Source organism: Stenella coeruleoalba (genome assembly GCF_951394435.1).
Source record: "Stenella coeruleoalba genome assembly, chromosome: 15".
Lineage (NCBI taxonomy): Eukaryota > Metazoa > Chordata > Mammalia > Artiodactyla > Delphinidae > Stenella > Stenella coeruleoalba.
In genome coordinates this window covers 30282128-30296886 of record NC_137161.1, presented here as the reverse complement: position 1 = coordinate 30296886, position 14759 = coordinate 30282128, and the positions used below count along the sequence as shown (strand labels likewise).

Below are 14759 nucleotides of genomic sequence, written 5' to 3'. Positions count from 1 at the left end.
ATATCTATTACCCAATCAAAAATTTTTTCAAAATATTTCATATTAAGGATTTTTCTTTTCATGATCCATCTTTATATTAATCCCAATAAATAAATAGATTAACATTACATCAACAGTAAATACTGTTTACTCCAGCACCTAGAAGCACTTAATCAAATTTTTAAGAATTATATTTGTTTTGTGCTCTGCAAGTGTCTATTATGCCCACCTGTACAAGAACCAGGAGATGATAAGCCATTAATGGAGAATAAGATCCGATTCTACTCACTGGCCCATTCGTCAAACTTGAGAGATGTTGAAAATTAAACATTCACACGTAATTAGAGTATGGTTTGAGTAATGTAGGCATTGCTTTCCTATTGCTTTTTGTTTTGTTTTGTTTCGTTTTGTTTGGCTGCACCATGTGACATGCGGGATCTTGGTTCCCCGACCAGGGATCAAATCCATGCCCCCTGCAGTGGAAGTACAGAGTCCTAACCACTGGACTGCCAGGGAATTCCCTCCTATTGCATTTTGATTTGTTGTTTTGTTGTGGGGAAGAATCAGCTTTTTACTAAAGTTAAGCAGGTATTACACCTAAGGTTTATTTCATATTGAGGATGAGAACTGCTCATTGCTTCTTATTTCTTTTCACTACCTTGGTGTAATTATGATGTGAAGTTCAACCTAAGAGTATTTTTCTCCCTTACAACTTGTCTTTCATTTCATCCTCCACCTATCTCAGCATTACCCTGTGCTGTTTTTCCTACAACCCATACTTTTAAGAGTTCAATTCTTAGGGACCTCCCTGGTGGCAAAGGGGTTAAGAATCCGCCTGCCAATTCAGGGAACACAGTTCGATCCCTGGTCCAGGAAGATCCCACATGCCGCAGAGCAACTAAGCCCATGTGCCAAAACTATTGAGCCTGCACTCCAAAGCCCACGATCCACAACTTCTGAAGCCCACACACCTAAGAGCCTGTGCGCCACAACAAGAGAAGCCACCACAATGAGAAGCCCATGCACCGCAATGAAGAGTAGGCCCCATTCGCTGCAACTTAGAGAAAGCCTGTGCGCAGCAATGAAGACCCAACACAGCCAAAAATAAATTTTTAAAAAGAATTCTTAATCACAAGACTGTGAATTAAATAGAAGTCAATAGTTAAAGGCTAATAAACAGATTATTTGTGAGATTACAGTGCATGTATAGTTGTGTCTGGGATAGAAGTCCACAGGGAGTACAAGACATCAAATCTGAACCCTTTACCCATCATCAAAGTGAAGTCTCATAAAGATCTTATGGAATAATTCAAATTGAAAATAGAAACTTTATAATTGCACAGAAATGGAGGGAAAGTCTTTATGGAGCTGACTATGGCAGAGTAAAAATAGACCCACCAAAATAACAGACATCTGAAATTAAAAATGTTTAAGAAGACAAACTTCAGTTATGATAAACAAAGATAGCACCTCAGGCTTGATTTTAGAACTTTGGCAATACCAAAAAAAGAGAAAAGCTGTGTACAGACCCAGAGAAAACAATGGTAATAGAAGAAACAGAAGAAAAAAAAATTGCCAAAGGAATGGAATTATCAATAATAAGGCTGAAAAGAATAAAAGACACAAAGACTATTAAAAGGAATTGGTTAGAATTTAAAAACAAAACAAAAACCTAAAGCACTGTGATAAAAAGTATAAAGAAATTTACAACATCCCTTAAGAAAAAAAAATGGCATCAAAATAATAGAGCAGTCAGTAAAATTGAAGCTAACTGAGATGGAAAGATCCAGATTAAAATACAAATGGAATAGACAAATAGGTTATAACAAATCTGTAAACTTAGTTTTTTCTCCTGCAAATCTCCTCTAAATAATTGGGAGGATGAGGGTGGATTGCAAATAGGAGGAAGGCTCAGTAAAAGAATAACTGAAGAAGTTATTGAAGAGAAAAATAGACCTTTGCCTACAGATTGAGATTTTATGGCATACTTATTTTCCAGATTTGGCACTTAAAGACAGTATACCCATATACCTACCTACCAGTTTATTTATTTATTTATTAACATCTTTATTGGAGTATAATTGCTTTACAATGGTGTATTAGTTTCTGCTTTATAACAAAGTGAATCAGCTATACATATACATATATCCCCATATTTCCTCCCTTTAAACTGGAAAGGAAGAAATATTCTCTGGAGAATAAAAGATAAGAATGACCTCAGACTTTGCAACTCAAATAGTAGAAGATATTTTAGAGAAATATTTACAAAACACCAGGCAATTATCTTGCCTAGCTGTCTGCCTTTTGAAGATAAAACATTTTTGAACCCTGATACCTGAGAAGAATTTTAAACAGACAAGTACCAGAGAAAGTTATAAAAGACTGGGAATGCAGAGGAAACTTCTGAAATGTAAGTGGTAGAGACTGGAGCACTTTAAAGGAAGTGAGGTAGTGATGCAGGAGTGGTAGCTTAGGTATTCAGGAACAAAACATCTCAGTACAGAAACTCCACCTGAGTTGGCGCATTCCAGGATCTGGGCCTCCACACATACAGAAATGCAACCTTACCTTTACTCAGGGATAACCGAGGCCTAGGAAGATCTTGCTAACAAAAGCTCACAAGACTGCCAATTTATAGATTTGCCATGAGAAATAGAATTTTCAGGTAAACTTGAATGTTGACCAGGGGAGTCATGTGAGGAAAACAGAATTTAAAAGTGTATAACTTTGGTGAATTTAGAGTTAGAATAAATATAAGTGGTTTTTAAAAGTGTTTCTCTGCTACACTTGAAGTATTCTTCCTAGTGTAGGGGTGCTTTCCGGGGGACCTAAGTGTTTGACATTAACTGGCACACACTGGAAACGGCAGGAAATGTATGCTTAATTCTATACATATATAATCTATGCTTCTATATAGATGGACTTGTACTAACACTTTCTCTCTTAAATCCTTTACTACCATTGTCTCTGTTAGCTTTCATATGCAGCTGTAGATAAATATTGGTCAAATATATCACAGATTTTATTTTTACTTTAAATTTAAAAGATATAAAAGGATATATATACACATATATGTGTGTGTGTGTGTGTGTATATATATGTATATATATATATTTATATATATATATATCTCAAAAGACTCTGTCCTCTCTAGGTTCCTTGTCCCTTCACCAAAAACAGCTCATGTTATCAATTTCAATATCCTTCCAGGGAAAATTTATGCATATTCAAGCAAATGCTTATATTCTTTAGCAGTGAAATATACCAAATCCAACTAATAATAGATGTGTTTACAGTTTTAGTGGCCACTGATATGGTGCAGACCAGTCAGCTATAGGCTGAGCTGCAGAGGCTCCATATCAACCCCTGACTGTTAATACAGACGTAGAACCTGCCATCTAATTCTCTCAGGCTCAGGTTATTGCAGTAGGGCCAGGTACTGGCCAGTCCAGTGAGGCCACACTGTAACTCATTAACTGAAACTCAGTCATAGGTCTGAGAGAAAGATCTCTTCTGCAATTAGTTTCTATACTCTAACTGAATAAAACAGGGACGTGTCCTGGTTTTCTCAAACTTACAGTTTGTTCACAAGACCACCTTTGGTTATATTAGAAAATAAAACGATTACATCTTCAAAGCACAGTGTTTTGGCACTGTCCTGTTTGGGCAGGGTCTTGACAGACAAATTGCCAGTTTGCTGTTTTGTTGCCAGAAAGATGATCTCTAGATCAGCTAGTTCAAAATACAAGTTTTATTTGGTGATATGTATCTTTTATAATTATTTTAGGTGATATATAAGTAAAAAGTCACTATAGAAAGTCACTGTGTTCAGTTGACTTGGTGTATTTTTTGCAGCTAGTTTTTCATGGAGTACTCACTGCTCAGAGCTGAGTGTTCTGTGGGTGCTTTATTAAGATTTATTTTTATGCAGGCAGTTAGTTGCACCTGCCCTAAAAATTTTTCCAGGTTAGGCTCCAAAATAAATATACAAAAAGCAGTAGCTTTTCTCCATGCCAGGAATAACCAGTTCAGAAAATATAATGGAAAAAAAATCCCAATCATAACAGTAACAAAAATATATACAATAAAACTGGGAATAAACTAAAGAAAAGTATAAAACCTTTATGACTAAAGCTATGTGAATCTACTGAGAGCCATAAAGTAAGACTAGAATAAATGAAAAATATATCGTGTGCCTGTATATAAAGACCCATTCTCCCTAAAGTAAGCTATAAATTTAATATACTTTCAATCAACTTCCTAACATGATATTTTTTAAATTGTTTATCTGAAAAAGATTGTCTAAGAATAGGCTTGTAAATATTAAAAAGAAAGAGTAATGATGGAAGTAAATTTTCTTATCGTGTATGAACTGTTGGTTTGCTAAAGTTATATTAAAACAAAACATTGAGTACTGATTCAGGACATCATGGATAGAAAAAAAAGAACAGACTACAAAATCCAGAAACAGACCCAGGCGTGTACAAAAAGTGACTGTGAAAAAAGTATAATTTTAAAACAGTGGAGAAAGAATTTTATAAATGCTATTGGAACAAATGACTAACCATTTGGAAAAACAGTTTTAGATCTTTTTTCCATGCCATAGATTCAAGATGGCTTAAACATTTAAATTTGAGATGCAAAACCATCTACATATTAAAAAGGAATATGAGTATTTCTGCAATCTGATGCAGGGAAATCAAACATTAGAAACCATAAAGCAGGGGCACAAACTCAGTGCCGACAAGTCAACAGCATCAGGCAGGAAATTGAATCATTTGAGTACACTGGGTAGAAAACAAAATTGTGCAGTCCTCGATTTCTTTTATTTTGGTTTTTTGATAGAGGTAGAAATATTTATATTCGCTGAGAAAATAACAGCGTAAGCACAATAAGTGACCACCAACATTTGGTTCAGACTTAGGAAGTGATAAGCAATGGTGAACATAGTGACAAACGAAAGCATGCTGACCTAGGCCCAGGGCTGCACTCAACACTCAACTGTAAGGTCTCCTCCCAATTGTGCAACAACATGGCAGCTTGGAGGCCCCCAAGGCCACTCAGCACTAACCAATTGTTGCCATGAAAGAATAAAGCCCAGAGTTACCAGATCTTCTGATCTTTTTCCATGTAAAGCTGGAAAATTGCAAATTTTATGCTAAATCTCTTCAGTTTAAACTATCTCAACATTTAGAACTTTGTATAGGCCAAACAAAACATGTTCACAGGTCAGATTCAGCCCATAGGCCTCAAGTTTTTGAAATCCACTGTGTAGTTTTGGTTTTGGTTTCGAGATTATGCTTACGTCTTTAAATGGGTTGGAATGCTTTCCATCTTTCTGTTTGTTCTTTTCTATACTCTGGATCAATTTATATAGCAGAGGAATTAATCTGTACAAATTTAGATGGAGTTCCACTTCGATTGCCATCAGGATCTGCGGCCTTTTTGTGAAGATAGCGTTCTATATTTTCCCAATTTCTTCTTGAACCCGTTTTGGTTATTTATATTCCTATAAAATCGTACATTTAATCTAGATTTAAGTGAATTCTCTTATAGATTTTTTTTTAATCTCAGCATATCAGTAGTTTTTAGCTCTTTCTCATTCTTAGTGTTTGTTTATAAATTTATTTATTTATTTTTGGCTGCACTGGGTCTTCGTTGCTGTGCACAGGCTTTCTCTAGTTGCGGCGAGTGGGAGCTACTCTTCATTGCGGTGTGTGGGCTTATTGTGGTGGTGGAGCACGGGCTCTAGGCATGCAACCTTCAGTAGTTGTAGCATGTGGGCTCAGTAGTTGTGGCTCACAGGCTCCAGAGCACAGGCTCAGCAGCTGTGGTACACGGGCCCAGCTGCTCCGCGGCATGTGAGATCTTCCTGGACCAGGGCTCAAACCCACGTCCCCTGCATTGGCAGGTGGACTCTCAACCACTATACCACCAGGGAAGCCCCTCATTCTTAATATTTTGTTGGTTGATTTCAATTCCCCTCTGGGTTTTTTGGTTTGTTTTCATTCATATATTTTTGTTTGACCTTTATTAATCCCTTCTTCTGGTTTATTTTGTTTGATTTGTCCTTTTCCTGGCTTCTACAGTGAATTCTTTTTTTCAGTTATTTTCGTAATCCATTTTAGATAGATAATACATGTATTGAAGATTATGTATTTTTTTCTCAGCACAAGAATTTTTCCCCCAACTTGATCAATTTCTAAATAGTCTATAATTTGTTTTCCCTGCCTCTTGGACTCAAGTCATTTCAGATTATCTTTTGAATTTCCTAGTAGTTAGTTTTCTTTATCTTTCTTACTGTTGAGTTAATTTTATTGCATCATAGTCACATAATGTGGCCTATTTCTACTCTTCTGAATGTTCTTTATGACATTATAAAAAATCAGTTCATCTAAATGTAGATGTTCCAGATTCACTTTAAAAGATACAAAGTTCTAAATATATGCTTATTATCTGGTAATAGTATTGTTTGTACCCTGTCTGTCTCTCTTTTTTTGTTTCTTTTTGTGACCAGTTAAAGTCTAAGAGAGGTATATTAGGCTCCCACAATGATTATGTTTTTACCAAATTCTGTGTTTCTAATAACCTTTGTTTCTGTATTTTGATGCTATATTAAGCTTTGTGTCTGTTACACTTTATTTAGTTTTATATATGTATATAATTTTTTAATCACTATAAAACATCATTGTCGGGACTTCCCTGGTGGTGCAGTGGTTAAGAATCCGCCTGCCAATGCAGGGGACATGGGTTCGAGCCCTGGCCCAGGGAGATCCCACATGCCATGGAGCAACTAAGCCCGTGCACCACAACTACTGAGCCTGTGCTCTAGAGCCCGCAAGCCACAACTACTGAGCCACATGCCACAACTAATGAAGCCTGTGTGCCTAGAGCCCGTGCTCCACAACAAGAGAAGCCACTGCAATGAGAAGCCCATGCACCCCAACGAAGAGTAGCCCCCGCTTGCCGCATCTAGAGAAAGCCCGTGCACAGCAATGAAGATCCAACACAACCAAAAATAAATAGATAACATTAAAAAAAAATCATTGTCCCATATAACTTTTTTTGCCTTCATTTCTACTCTTTTTAAAATTGGCATTCCTACTTTTTCTGATAATATTTGCCAGCTATATTTTTCTTCGTTTTTGTGTTGCCACCTTCATTTAAAAATTTCTTAGAATCATTTTACGTGTTTTCTTATAAACAGCTTATAGCTGATAATTGTATTTATGTAATCTTAGAGTCTCTTTTAATAGGGAGACATTTTTTCTGATAATTAACTTTAGATCTTGTTACTGCCATTTTATTTTATATTTCTTTCATTTGCTCTCTTATGACTGCTACCCCGTATTTCCTTTCTAGATTTTGTTGAAGTGATCGAGTTTTTCTTGCTTCATTTTTCTCCTTCATCCCATTTGTGGCTCACTACATTTTGATTTTAATTTTATTTATTTTTGGCTGCATTGGGTCTTCGTTGCTGTGCGTGGGCTTTCTCTAGTTATGGCAAGCAGGGACTATTCTTCGTTGCAGTGCATGGACTTCTCATTGCAGTGGCTTCTTGTTGCGCAGCACAGGCTCTAGGTGTGCAGGCTTCAGTAGTTGTGGCACACGGTCTCAGTAGTTGTGGCTCACGGGCTCTAGAGCGCTGGCTCAGTAGTTGTGGTGCACGGGCTTAGTTGCTCCACAGCATGTGGGATCTTCCCAGACCAGGGATTGAACCCATATCCCCTGCATTGGCAGGCAGATGCTTAACCACTGCACTACCAGGGAAGTCCATGTGGCTTGCTACATTTTAGCACATGTATTTGTTGTTGTTGTTTGATTTTTTTGTTTGTTATTTGTAGATGCTTTTTATAAAGTGAGGAAGTTCCCTTCTATTCCTATATTTCTGGGAGTTCTTATAATGAATGAGTATTGAATCTTGTCAGACGCTTGTTTTTTTCATCAGTTGATATGATCGTGTGATTTTTTTTCCTTCTTTAGCCATTTAATATGGTGGATTATATATATATATTTTTTAACATTAAACTAGCTTTGCATCCCTAGAATACACCCTACTTGGTCATGGTGTAAAACTTCTTATATATTGCTGAATTCTACTAGTTAGTATTTTGTTAAGAATTTTTGTGTCTGTATTCATGAGACACTGACCTTATCTAGTTTGGCTGTCAGGGTTAACACTAGCTTCAAAAAACGAGTTGAGGGCTTCCCTGGTGACACAGTGGTTAAGAATCCACCTGCCAATGCATGGGACACGGGTTTGAGCCCTAGTCTGGGAAGATCCCACATGCTGCGGAGCAACTAAGCCTGTGCTCCACAACTACTGAGCCCTCGTGCTACAACTGCTGAAGCCCACATGCCTAGAGCCTGTGCTCTGCAACAAGAGAAGCCAACGTGATGAGAAGCACACGCACCACAACGAAGAGTAGCCCCAGTCTCTGCAACTAGAGAAAGCCCGTGTGCAGCAACAAAGACCCAACACAGCCAAAAATAAATAAATAAATTTATTTTTTTTTAAATGAGTTGAGAAACGTTCCATTCTATTTTCAGGAAGCGATTGTCAAGAATTGGTGTTTATTCTTCTTTAAACATTTGGTAGAATTCTCTGGTAAAATTATCTGGGCCTGGAGCTTTCTTTTTGGTGAATTTTTTAATGCCAAATTAAATTTATTTAATAATTGTAGAACACACGGTGATTGCCCATGGTCATTCTTTCAGAGTAGGTCTGCTGGCAACATATTCTCTTTGTTTTCCTTCATGTAAGCATGTCTTGATTTTTATTCCTGAAGGATATTTTCATCAGATATAGGATTCTGGGTTGACATTTCTTTTCTTTCAGCACTTGAAAAATATTGTGTCACTTCCTTCTGGCCTCTATCATTTCTAATGAGAAATCTACTCTCTTTCAAACTGTTTTTCCACTAAAGATAGTACATATTTGTCTCTGGTTGCTTTCAAGGTGTCCTTTTTTCCCTTTAGTTTTAGTAAGTTTGACTGGATGTGTCTTGGTGTAGATTTGGCAGGGGGGTTATTCTGTTTGCTCATCTTCTTGAATTTATACATTTATGTCTTTTGCAAAATTCTGGAAGTTTTTAACCATTTCTTTGAGTACTTTTTCAGCCCTGCCCTCTTTCTCCTCTCCTGGGAATTCAGTGACATGAATGTTAAATTTGTATTATAGTCCCACATGTCCCTGAGGCTCTGTTCATTTTTCCTTCAATCTATTTTCTCTCTGTTGTTCAGATTGAGTAGTTTCTATTATTCTTTTAGGTCACTGACACTTCCCTCTTTCTCTTTCATTCTCTTGCTGAGCCCATCCACTGAGTTTTCTATTTCAGTTATGGTATTTTTCAGTTCTAAAATTTTTGTTTTGTTCTTCTCTGGTCTTCTTTGCCGAGACTTTTTATTTCAGGGTTTTCTTTTCTCGTCATTGAAGTGTAGTTGATTTACAATATTAGTTTCAGGTGTACAACATAGTGATTCAATATCTTTATAGATTATACTCCATTTAAAGGTATTACAAAATACTGACTGTATTTCCCAGTGCTGTATGTTGCTTATTTATTTTATACATAGTAGTTTGTGTCTCTTAATTCCATACCCCTATCTTGCTCCTCCCTCCTTTCCCCTCCCCACTGGTAACCACTAGTTTGTTCTCTATATCTGTGAGCCTGTTTCTGTTTTGTTTTATACATTCATTTGTTTTATTTTTTAGATTCCACATATAAGTGATAACATACAGTATTTGTCTTTTTCTGACTTATTTCACTAAGCATAATTCCCTCTAGGTCCATCCATGATACTGCAAATGGCAGAATGTCATTCTTTTTTAATGGCTGAGAAATATTCCAGTGTGTGTGTGTGTGTGTGTGTGTGTGTGTGTGTGTGTGTGTGTGTGTGTGTGTATGCCACATTTTCTTTATCCATTCATGTGTTGATGGACACTTAGGTTGCATTCATATCTTGGCTACTGTAAATAATGCTGTGAACATTGGGGTGCATATATCTTTTCAAATTAGTGGTTTCATTTTCTTTGCTGAGATTTTTCCATGTTTTCATTTATTTCAAACATGTTTGTAATTGCTTGTTGAAATATCTTTATGATAGCTGCCTTAAAATCTTTGTTAGAAATTCTAACATTTCTGTCATCTCAGTTATGGCAGTTGTTGATTGTTTTTTCATTCAGTCTGTGATCTTTTTAGTTCTTGGTATGATGATTGATTTTCAGTTGAAACCTGGCCATTTTGTATATTATGTGTAAGTTTCTGGATTTTACTTAAACTTTCTGTGTTACCTGGCTTCCTCTGACACTGCTCTGGCAGTGAAAAAGATAGAGGACCACTTCATTACTGCCAGGCGAGGCTAGAAGTCCAGGTTCTCCCTTCAGCCTTTGTTGACACAGGGGAGTGGGGGAGCTCCTTGTTATTGGCGGGCAGGGTTGGGAGTTCCAGCTCTCCACTGGGCTTTCACTGATACCTCCTTGACTGGGAGGGGTAGGAATGCTTATTGCTGCAGGGTAGTGGTAAACTCCTGATTCTGCACTATACCTCCTCTGTCACAACCTCAGAGGGGAAGGGTTCAGTCACCTTTTTACTGCTGGATAGAGGTGGAACTTCCATATGTGGTCTCCACTGATATTGCAGAGGTGGGTCTTCATAACCACCTGGCAGGATAGAATTTCCAGCTTCCTACTTGGCCTTTTCTGACACTACCCCAGGCTTAGGGCAAGGGTGGAGATCTAGGCTGTCCATTTAGCCTTTGCTGGCATGTGTAGGGGTGGGCCATAGTTCTGGCATGTTTGGAGTTACTATCTGAAAGTTTTCTGCCTTCCTAGGATACCCTTTTTGTGGTCCAGTGCCCAGATAGAACAGGTTTATTGGGGCTATTTTTGTCTTCACCTGTTCTCATTTCTGGTTTGCCAACTTCTAAAGTTCGAAGTCTGGGATATATGAGACAAAAAGAAATCTCACTACCATGTTGTTCCTTAGGTTTTGAGGTTCTGAGCTAGTGTGCCTTTTTCTCAACATCTTTCAGAGTATTCTCATCAACTTCTCATTGTTTTATATATAATGTCCAAAGTTTTTAATTGTATTTAGATGGAGAAATAGGAAATGTATGTCTACTCTTATCTTTCTGCAACCAGCATGTCTTTTGATGGAGGTATAGGCAGTGACCTCTGATGTCTTCTATTTTTTTAATTAGAATTAACTGAGGTAGTTTATTAGCATGTTTAGAGCAATGCAACTCAATGATAGCTATTATTACATATATGCAAGTGCAAACATACATAAGTGTATAACATTTTTAATATATAACATATCTGGAATTATGTCTTATCTTTTGTTCCTCAGCTTTCTTTTTTTTCACTTAATAGCTCTTGGAGCTCTGTCTATATCAGAATATATAGACCCACTTCTATATCAGAATATATAGACCCACCTCTTTTTAACAGATGCATTTCACAGTTAGGATGTACCATAATTTAACCTCTTGCATATTGAACATTGGTTCATTCTTAATTTCATTGTGTTGCAAATAAATATCTATATCTATACATCTTTGTCCACATTTCTTTAATACAGAGTCATAAATTAAGTTGCTGACTCAACTAAATTCTAAATGGGCATACCCATTTAGCATTTTGATTGCAATCCAAATAGTCTTCCAAATGGATTTCTTCAAATTTAAATCCTACCTACAGTTAGAAGATGTTTAAGATTTTTCATTCTAGATCTCAAAAAAATGCCGTTGGTAATTTGATAGGGAATGCATTGGATCTGTAGATTGCCTTGGGTAGTATAGTCATTTTGACAATATTGAGTCTTCCCATCCAAGAACATGGTATATCTTTCCATCTGTTTGTGTCATCTTCAGTTTCTTTCATCAGCATCTTACAGTTTTTGGAGTACAAGTCTTTTGCCTCCTTAGATAGGTTTATTCCTAAATATTTTATTCTTTTTGATGCAATGGTAAATGGGATTGTTTCCTTAAATTCTATCTCTGATCTTTCATTGTCAGTGTATAGAAACGTGAGAGATTTCTGTGTATTAATTTTGTGTCCTGCAACTTTACCGAATACATTGATGAACTTTAGTAGTTTTTTGGCAGCATCTTTAGGATTTTCTATGTATTGAATCATGTCATCTACAAATAGTGACAGTTTTACTTCTTCCTTTCCAATTTTGATTCCTTTTATATCTTTTTCTTCTCTGAAGGTTGTGGCTAGGACTTCTAAAACAATCTTGAACAAAAGTGGTGAGAGTGGACATCCTTGTCTTTTCCTTAGCATAAAGGAAATGCTTTCAGCTTTTCACCATTGAGTATGTTGTTAGTTTTGGGTTTGTCATATATGGCCTTTATTATGTTGAAGTAGGTTCCCGCTATGCCCACTTTCTGGAGAGGTTTTATCATAAATCAGTGTTGAATTTTGTCAAAAGCTTTTTCTACATCTAATGAGATGATGATATAGTTTTTATTCTGCAATTTAATGTGGTGTATCACACTGATTGATTTGCAGATATTGAAAAATCCTTGCATCCCTGGGATAAATCCCACTTGATCATAATGTATTATCCTTTTAATGTGTTGTTGGATTTGGTTTGCTAGTATTTTGTTGAGGACTTTTGCATCTATGTTCATCAGTGATATTGGCCTGTAATGTTTTGTGGTATCTTTGTCTGGTTTTGATATAAGGGTGATGGTGACCTCATAGAATGAGTTTGGGAGTGTTCCTTCTGCTGCAATTTTTTGGAGTAGTTTCAGAAGAATAGGTGTTAACTTTTCTCTAAATTTTTTATAGAATTCACGTGTGAAGCCATCTGGTCCTGGACTTTTGTTTGTTGGAACTTTTTAAATCACCGTTTCAATTTCAGTACTTGTGACTGGTCTATTCGTATTTTCTATTTCTTCCAACTTCAGTCTTGGAAGGTTAGGCCTTTCTAAGAATTTGTCCATTTCTTCTAGGTTGTCGCTTTTATTGGCATATAGTTGCTTGTAGTAGTCTCTTAAGATCTTTTGTATTTCTGTGATGTCAATTGTAAATTCTCCTTTTTCATTTCTAATTTTATTGATTTGAGCCCTGTCCCTTTTTTTCTTGGGGAGTCTGGTTTATCAATTTTGTGTCTCTTTTCAAAGAAACAGCTTTGAGTTTCATTGATCTTTGCTACTGTTTTCTTTGTCTCTCTTTCATTTATTTCTGCTCTGATCTTTATGATTTTTTCCCTCCTACTAACTTTGAGTTTTGTTTGTTCTTCTTTCTCTAGTTGCTTTAGGTGTAAAGTTAGGGTGTTTATTTGAGATTTTTCTTGTTTCCTGAGGTAAGACTGTATTGCTGTAAACTTCCCTCTTAGAACTGCTTTTGCTGTGTACCATAGGTTTTGGATCATCGTGTTTTCATTTTCATTTGTCTCTAGGTGTTTTTTGATTTACTCTTTGATTTCTTCAGTGATCCATTGGCTGTTTCGTAACATAGTGTTTAGCCTCCACGTGTTTGTGTCTTTTACAGGTTTTTTCTTGTAGTTGATTTCTAATCTCCTAGCGTTGTAGTCGGAAAAGATGCTTGATATTATTTCAGTTTTCTTAAATTTACTGGGGCTTGCTTTGTGGCTCAGCATGTGACCTATCCTGGAGAATGTACAGAATGTTCTATAAATGTCAATTAGGTTCATCTGCTAGAATGTATAATTTAAGGCCTGTGTTTCCATATTGCTTTTCTGTCTGGATGATCTGTCCATTGATGTAAGTGGGGTGTTAAAGTCCTCCACTACTATTGTGTTACTGTTGATTTCTCCTTTTATGGCAGTTAGCATTTGCCTTATATATTGAGGTGATTCTATGTTGGGTGCATATATATTTACAATTGTTATATCTTCTTCTTGGATTGATCCCTTGATCATTATGTAGTGTCCTTCTTTGTCTCTTTTAAAAGTCCTTATTTTAAAGTCTATTTTGTCTGATGAGTGTTGTTACATGCACTTTCTTTTAATTTCCATTTGCATGGAATACATTTTTCCATTCCCTCACTTTCAGTCTGTATGTGTCCCTAGATCTGAAGTGGGACTCTTGTAGACAGCATATATATGGGTCTTGTTTTTGTATCCATTCAGCCAGTCTATGTCTTCTGGTTGGAGCATTTAAGCCGTTTACCTTTAAGGTAATTATCAATACTTGTGTTTTTATTGCCATTTTGTTGATTGTTTTGGATTTGTTTTTGTAGGTCTTTTTCTTCCTTTCCTCTTTTGTTCTCTTCTCTTGTGATTTGATGAATAGCTTTAGTGTTGTGTTTGGATTGCTTTTTCTTTTTTGTGTGTGTATCTATTGAAGACTTTTGGTTTGCGGTTACCATGAGGTTTTGATATAGCAGTCTGGATATACACAAGATTGTTTTAAGTAGCTGGTCTGTTAATCTAAAATGCATTTCCAGTATCATGCATTTGTACTCTCCTCTTCCCACAGTTGCAGGTTTTGATATTATACTTGTGTGTGGATGATTTCCTACCTTTACTGTATGTTTGCCTTTACCAATGAGCTTTCCCATTCATAGTTTTCTTACTTCTAGTTGTGGCCTTTTCTTTTCCACCTAGAGAAGTTCCTTTAGCATTTGTTGTAAAGCTGGTTTGGTTGTGAGCTTTTGCTTGTCTGTAAAGCTTTTAATTTCTCTGTCAAATCTGAATGAGAGCCTTGCTGGATAGAGTATTCTTGGTTGTAAGTTTTCCCCTTTCATCACTTTAAATATATGGTGCCATTGCCTTCTGGCCTGCAAGAGTTTCTGCTGGAAAATC

The 14759-nt window shown here is 36.4% G+C and overlaps 1 protein-coding gene across 5 annotated transcripts in view; it reads left to right on the top strand.

The window, feature by feature from the left end:
* The window catches only part of RNF24 (ring finger protein 24), a 139293-nt gene that overhangs the window by 36710 nt on the left and 87824 nt on the right, over window positions 1–14759 (top strand). The window lies entirely within an intron of this gene.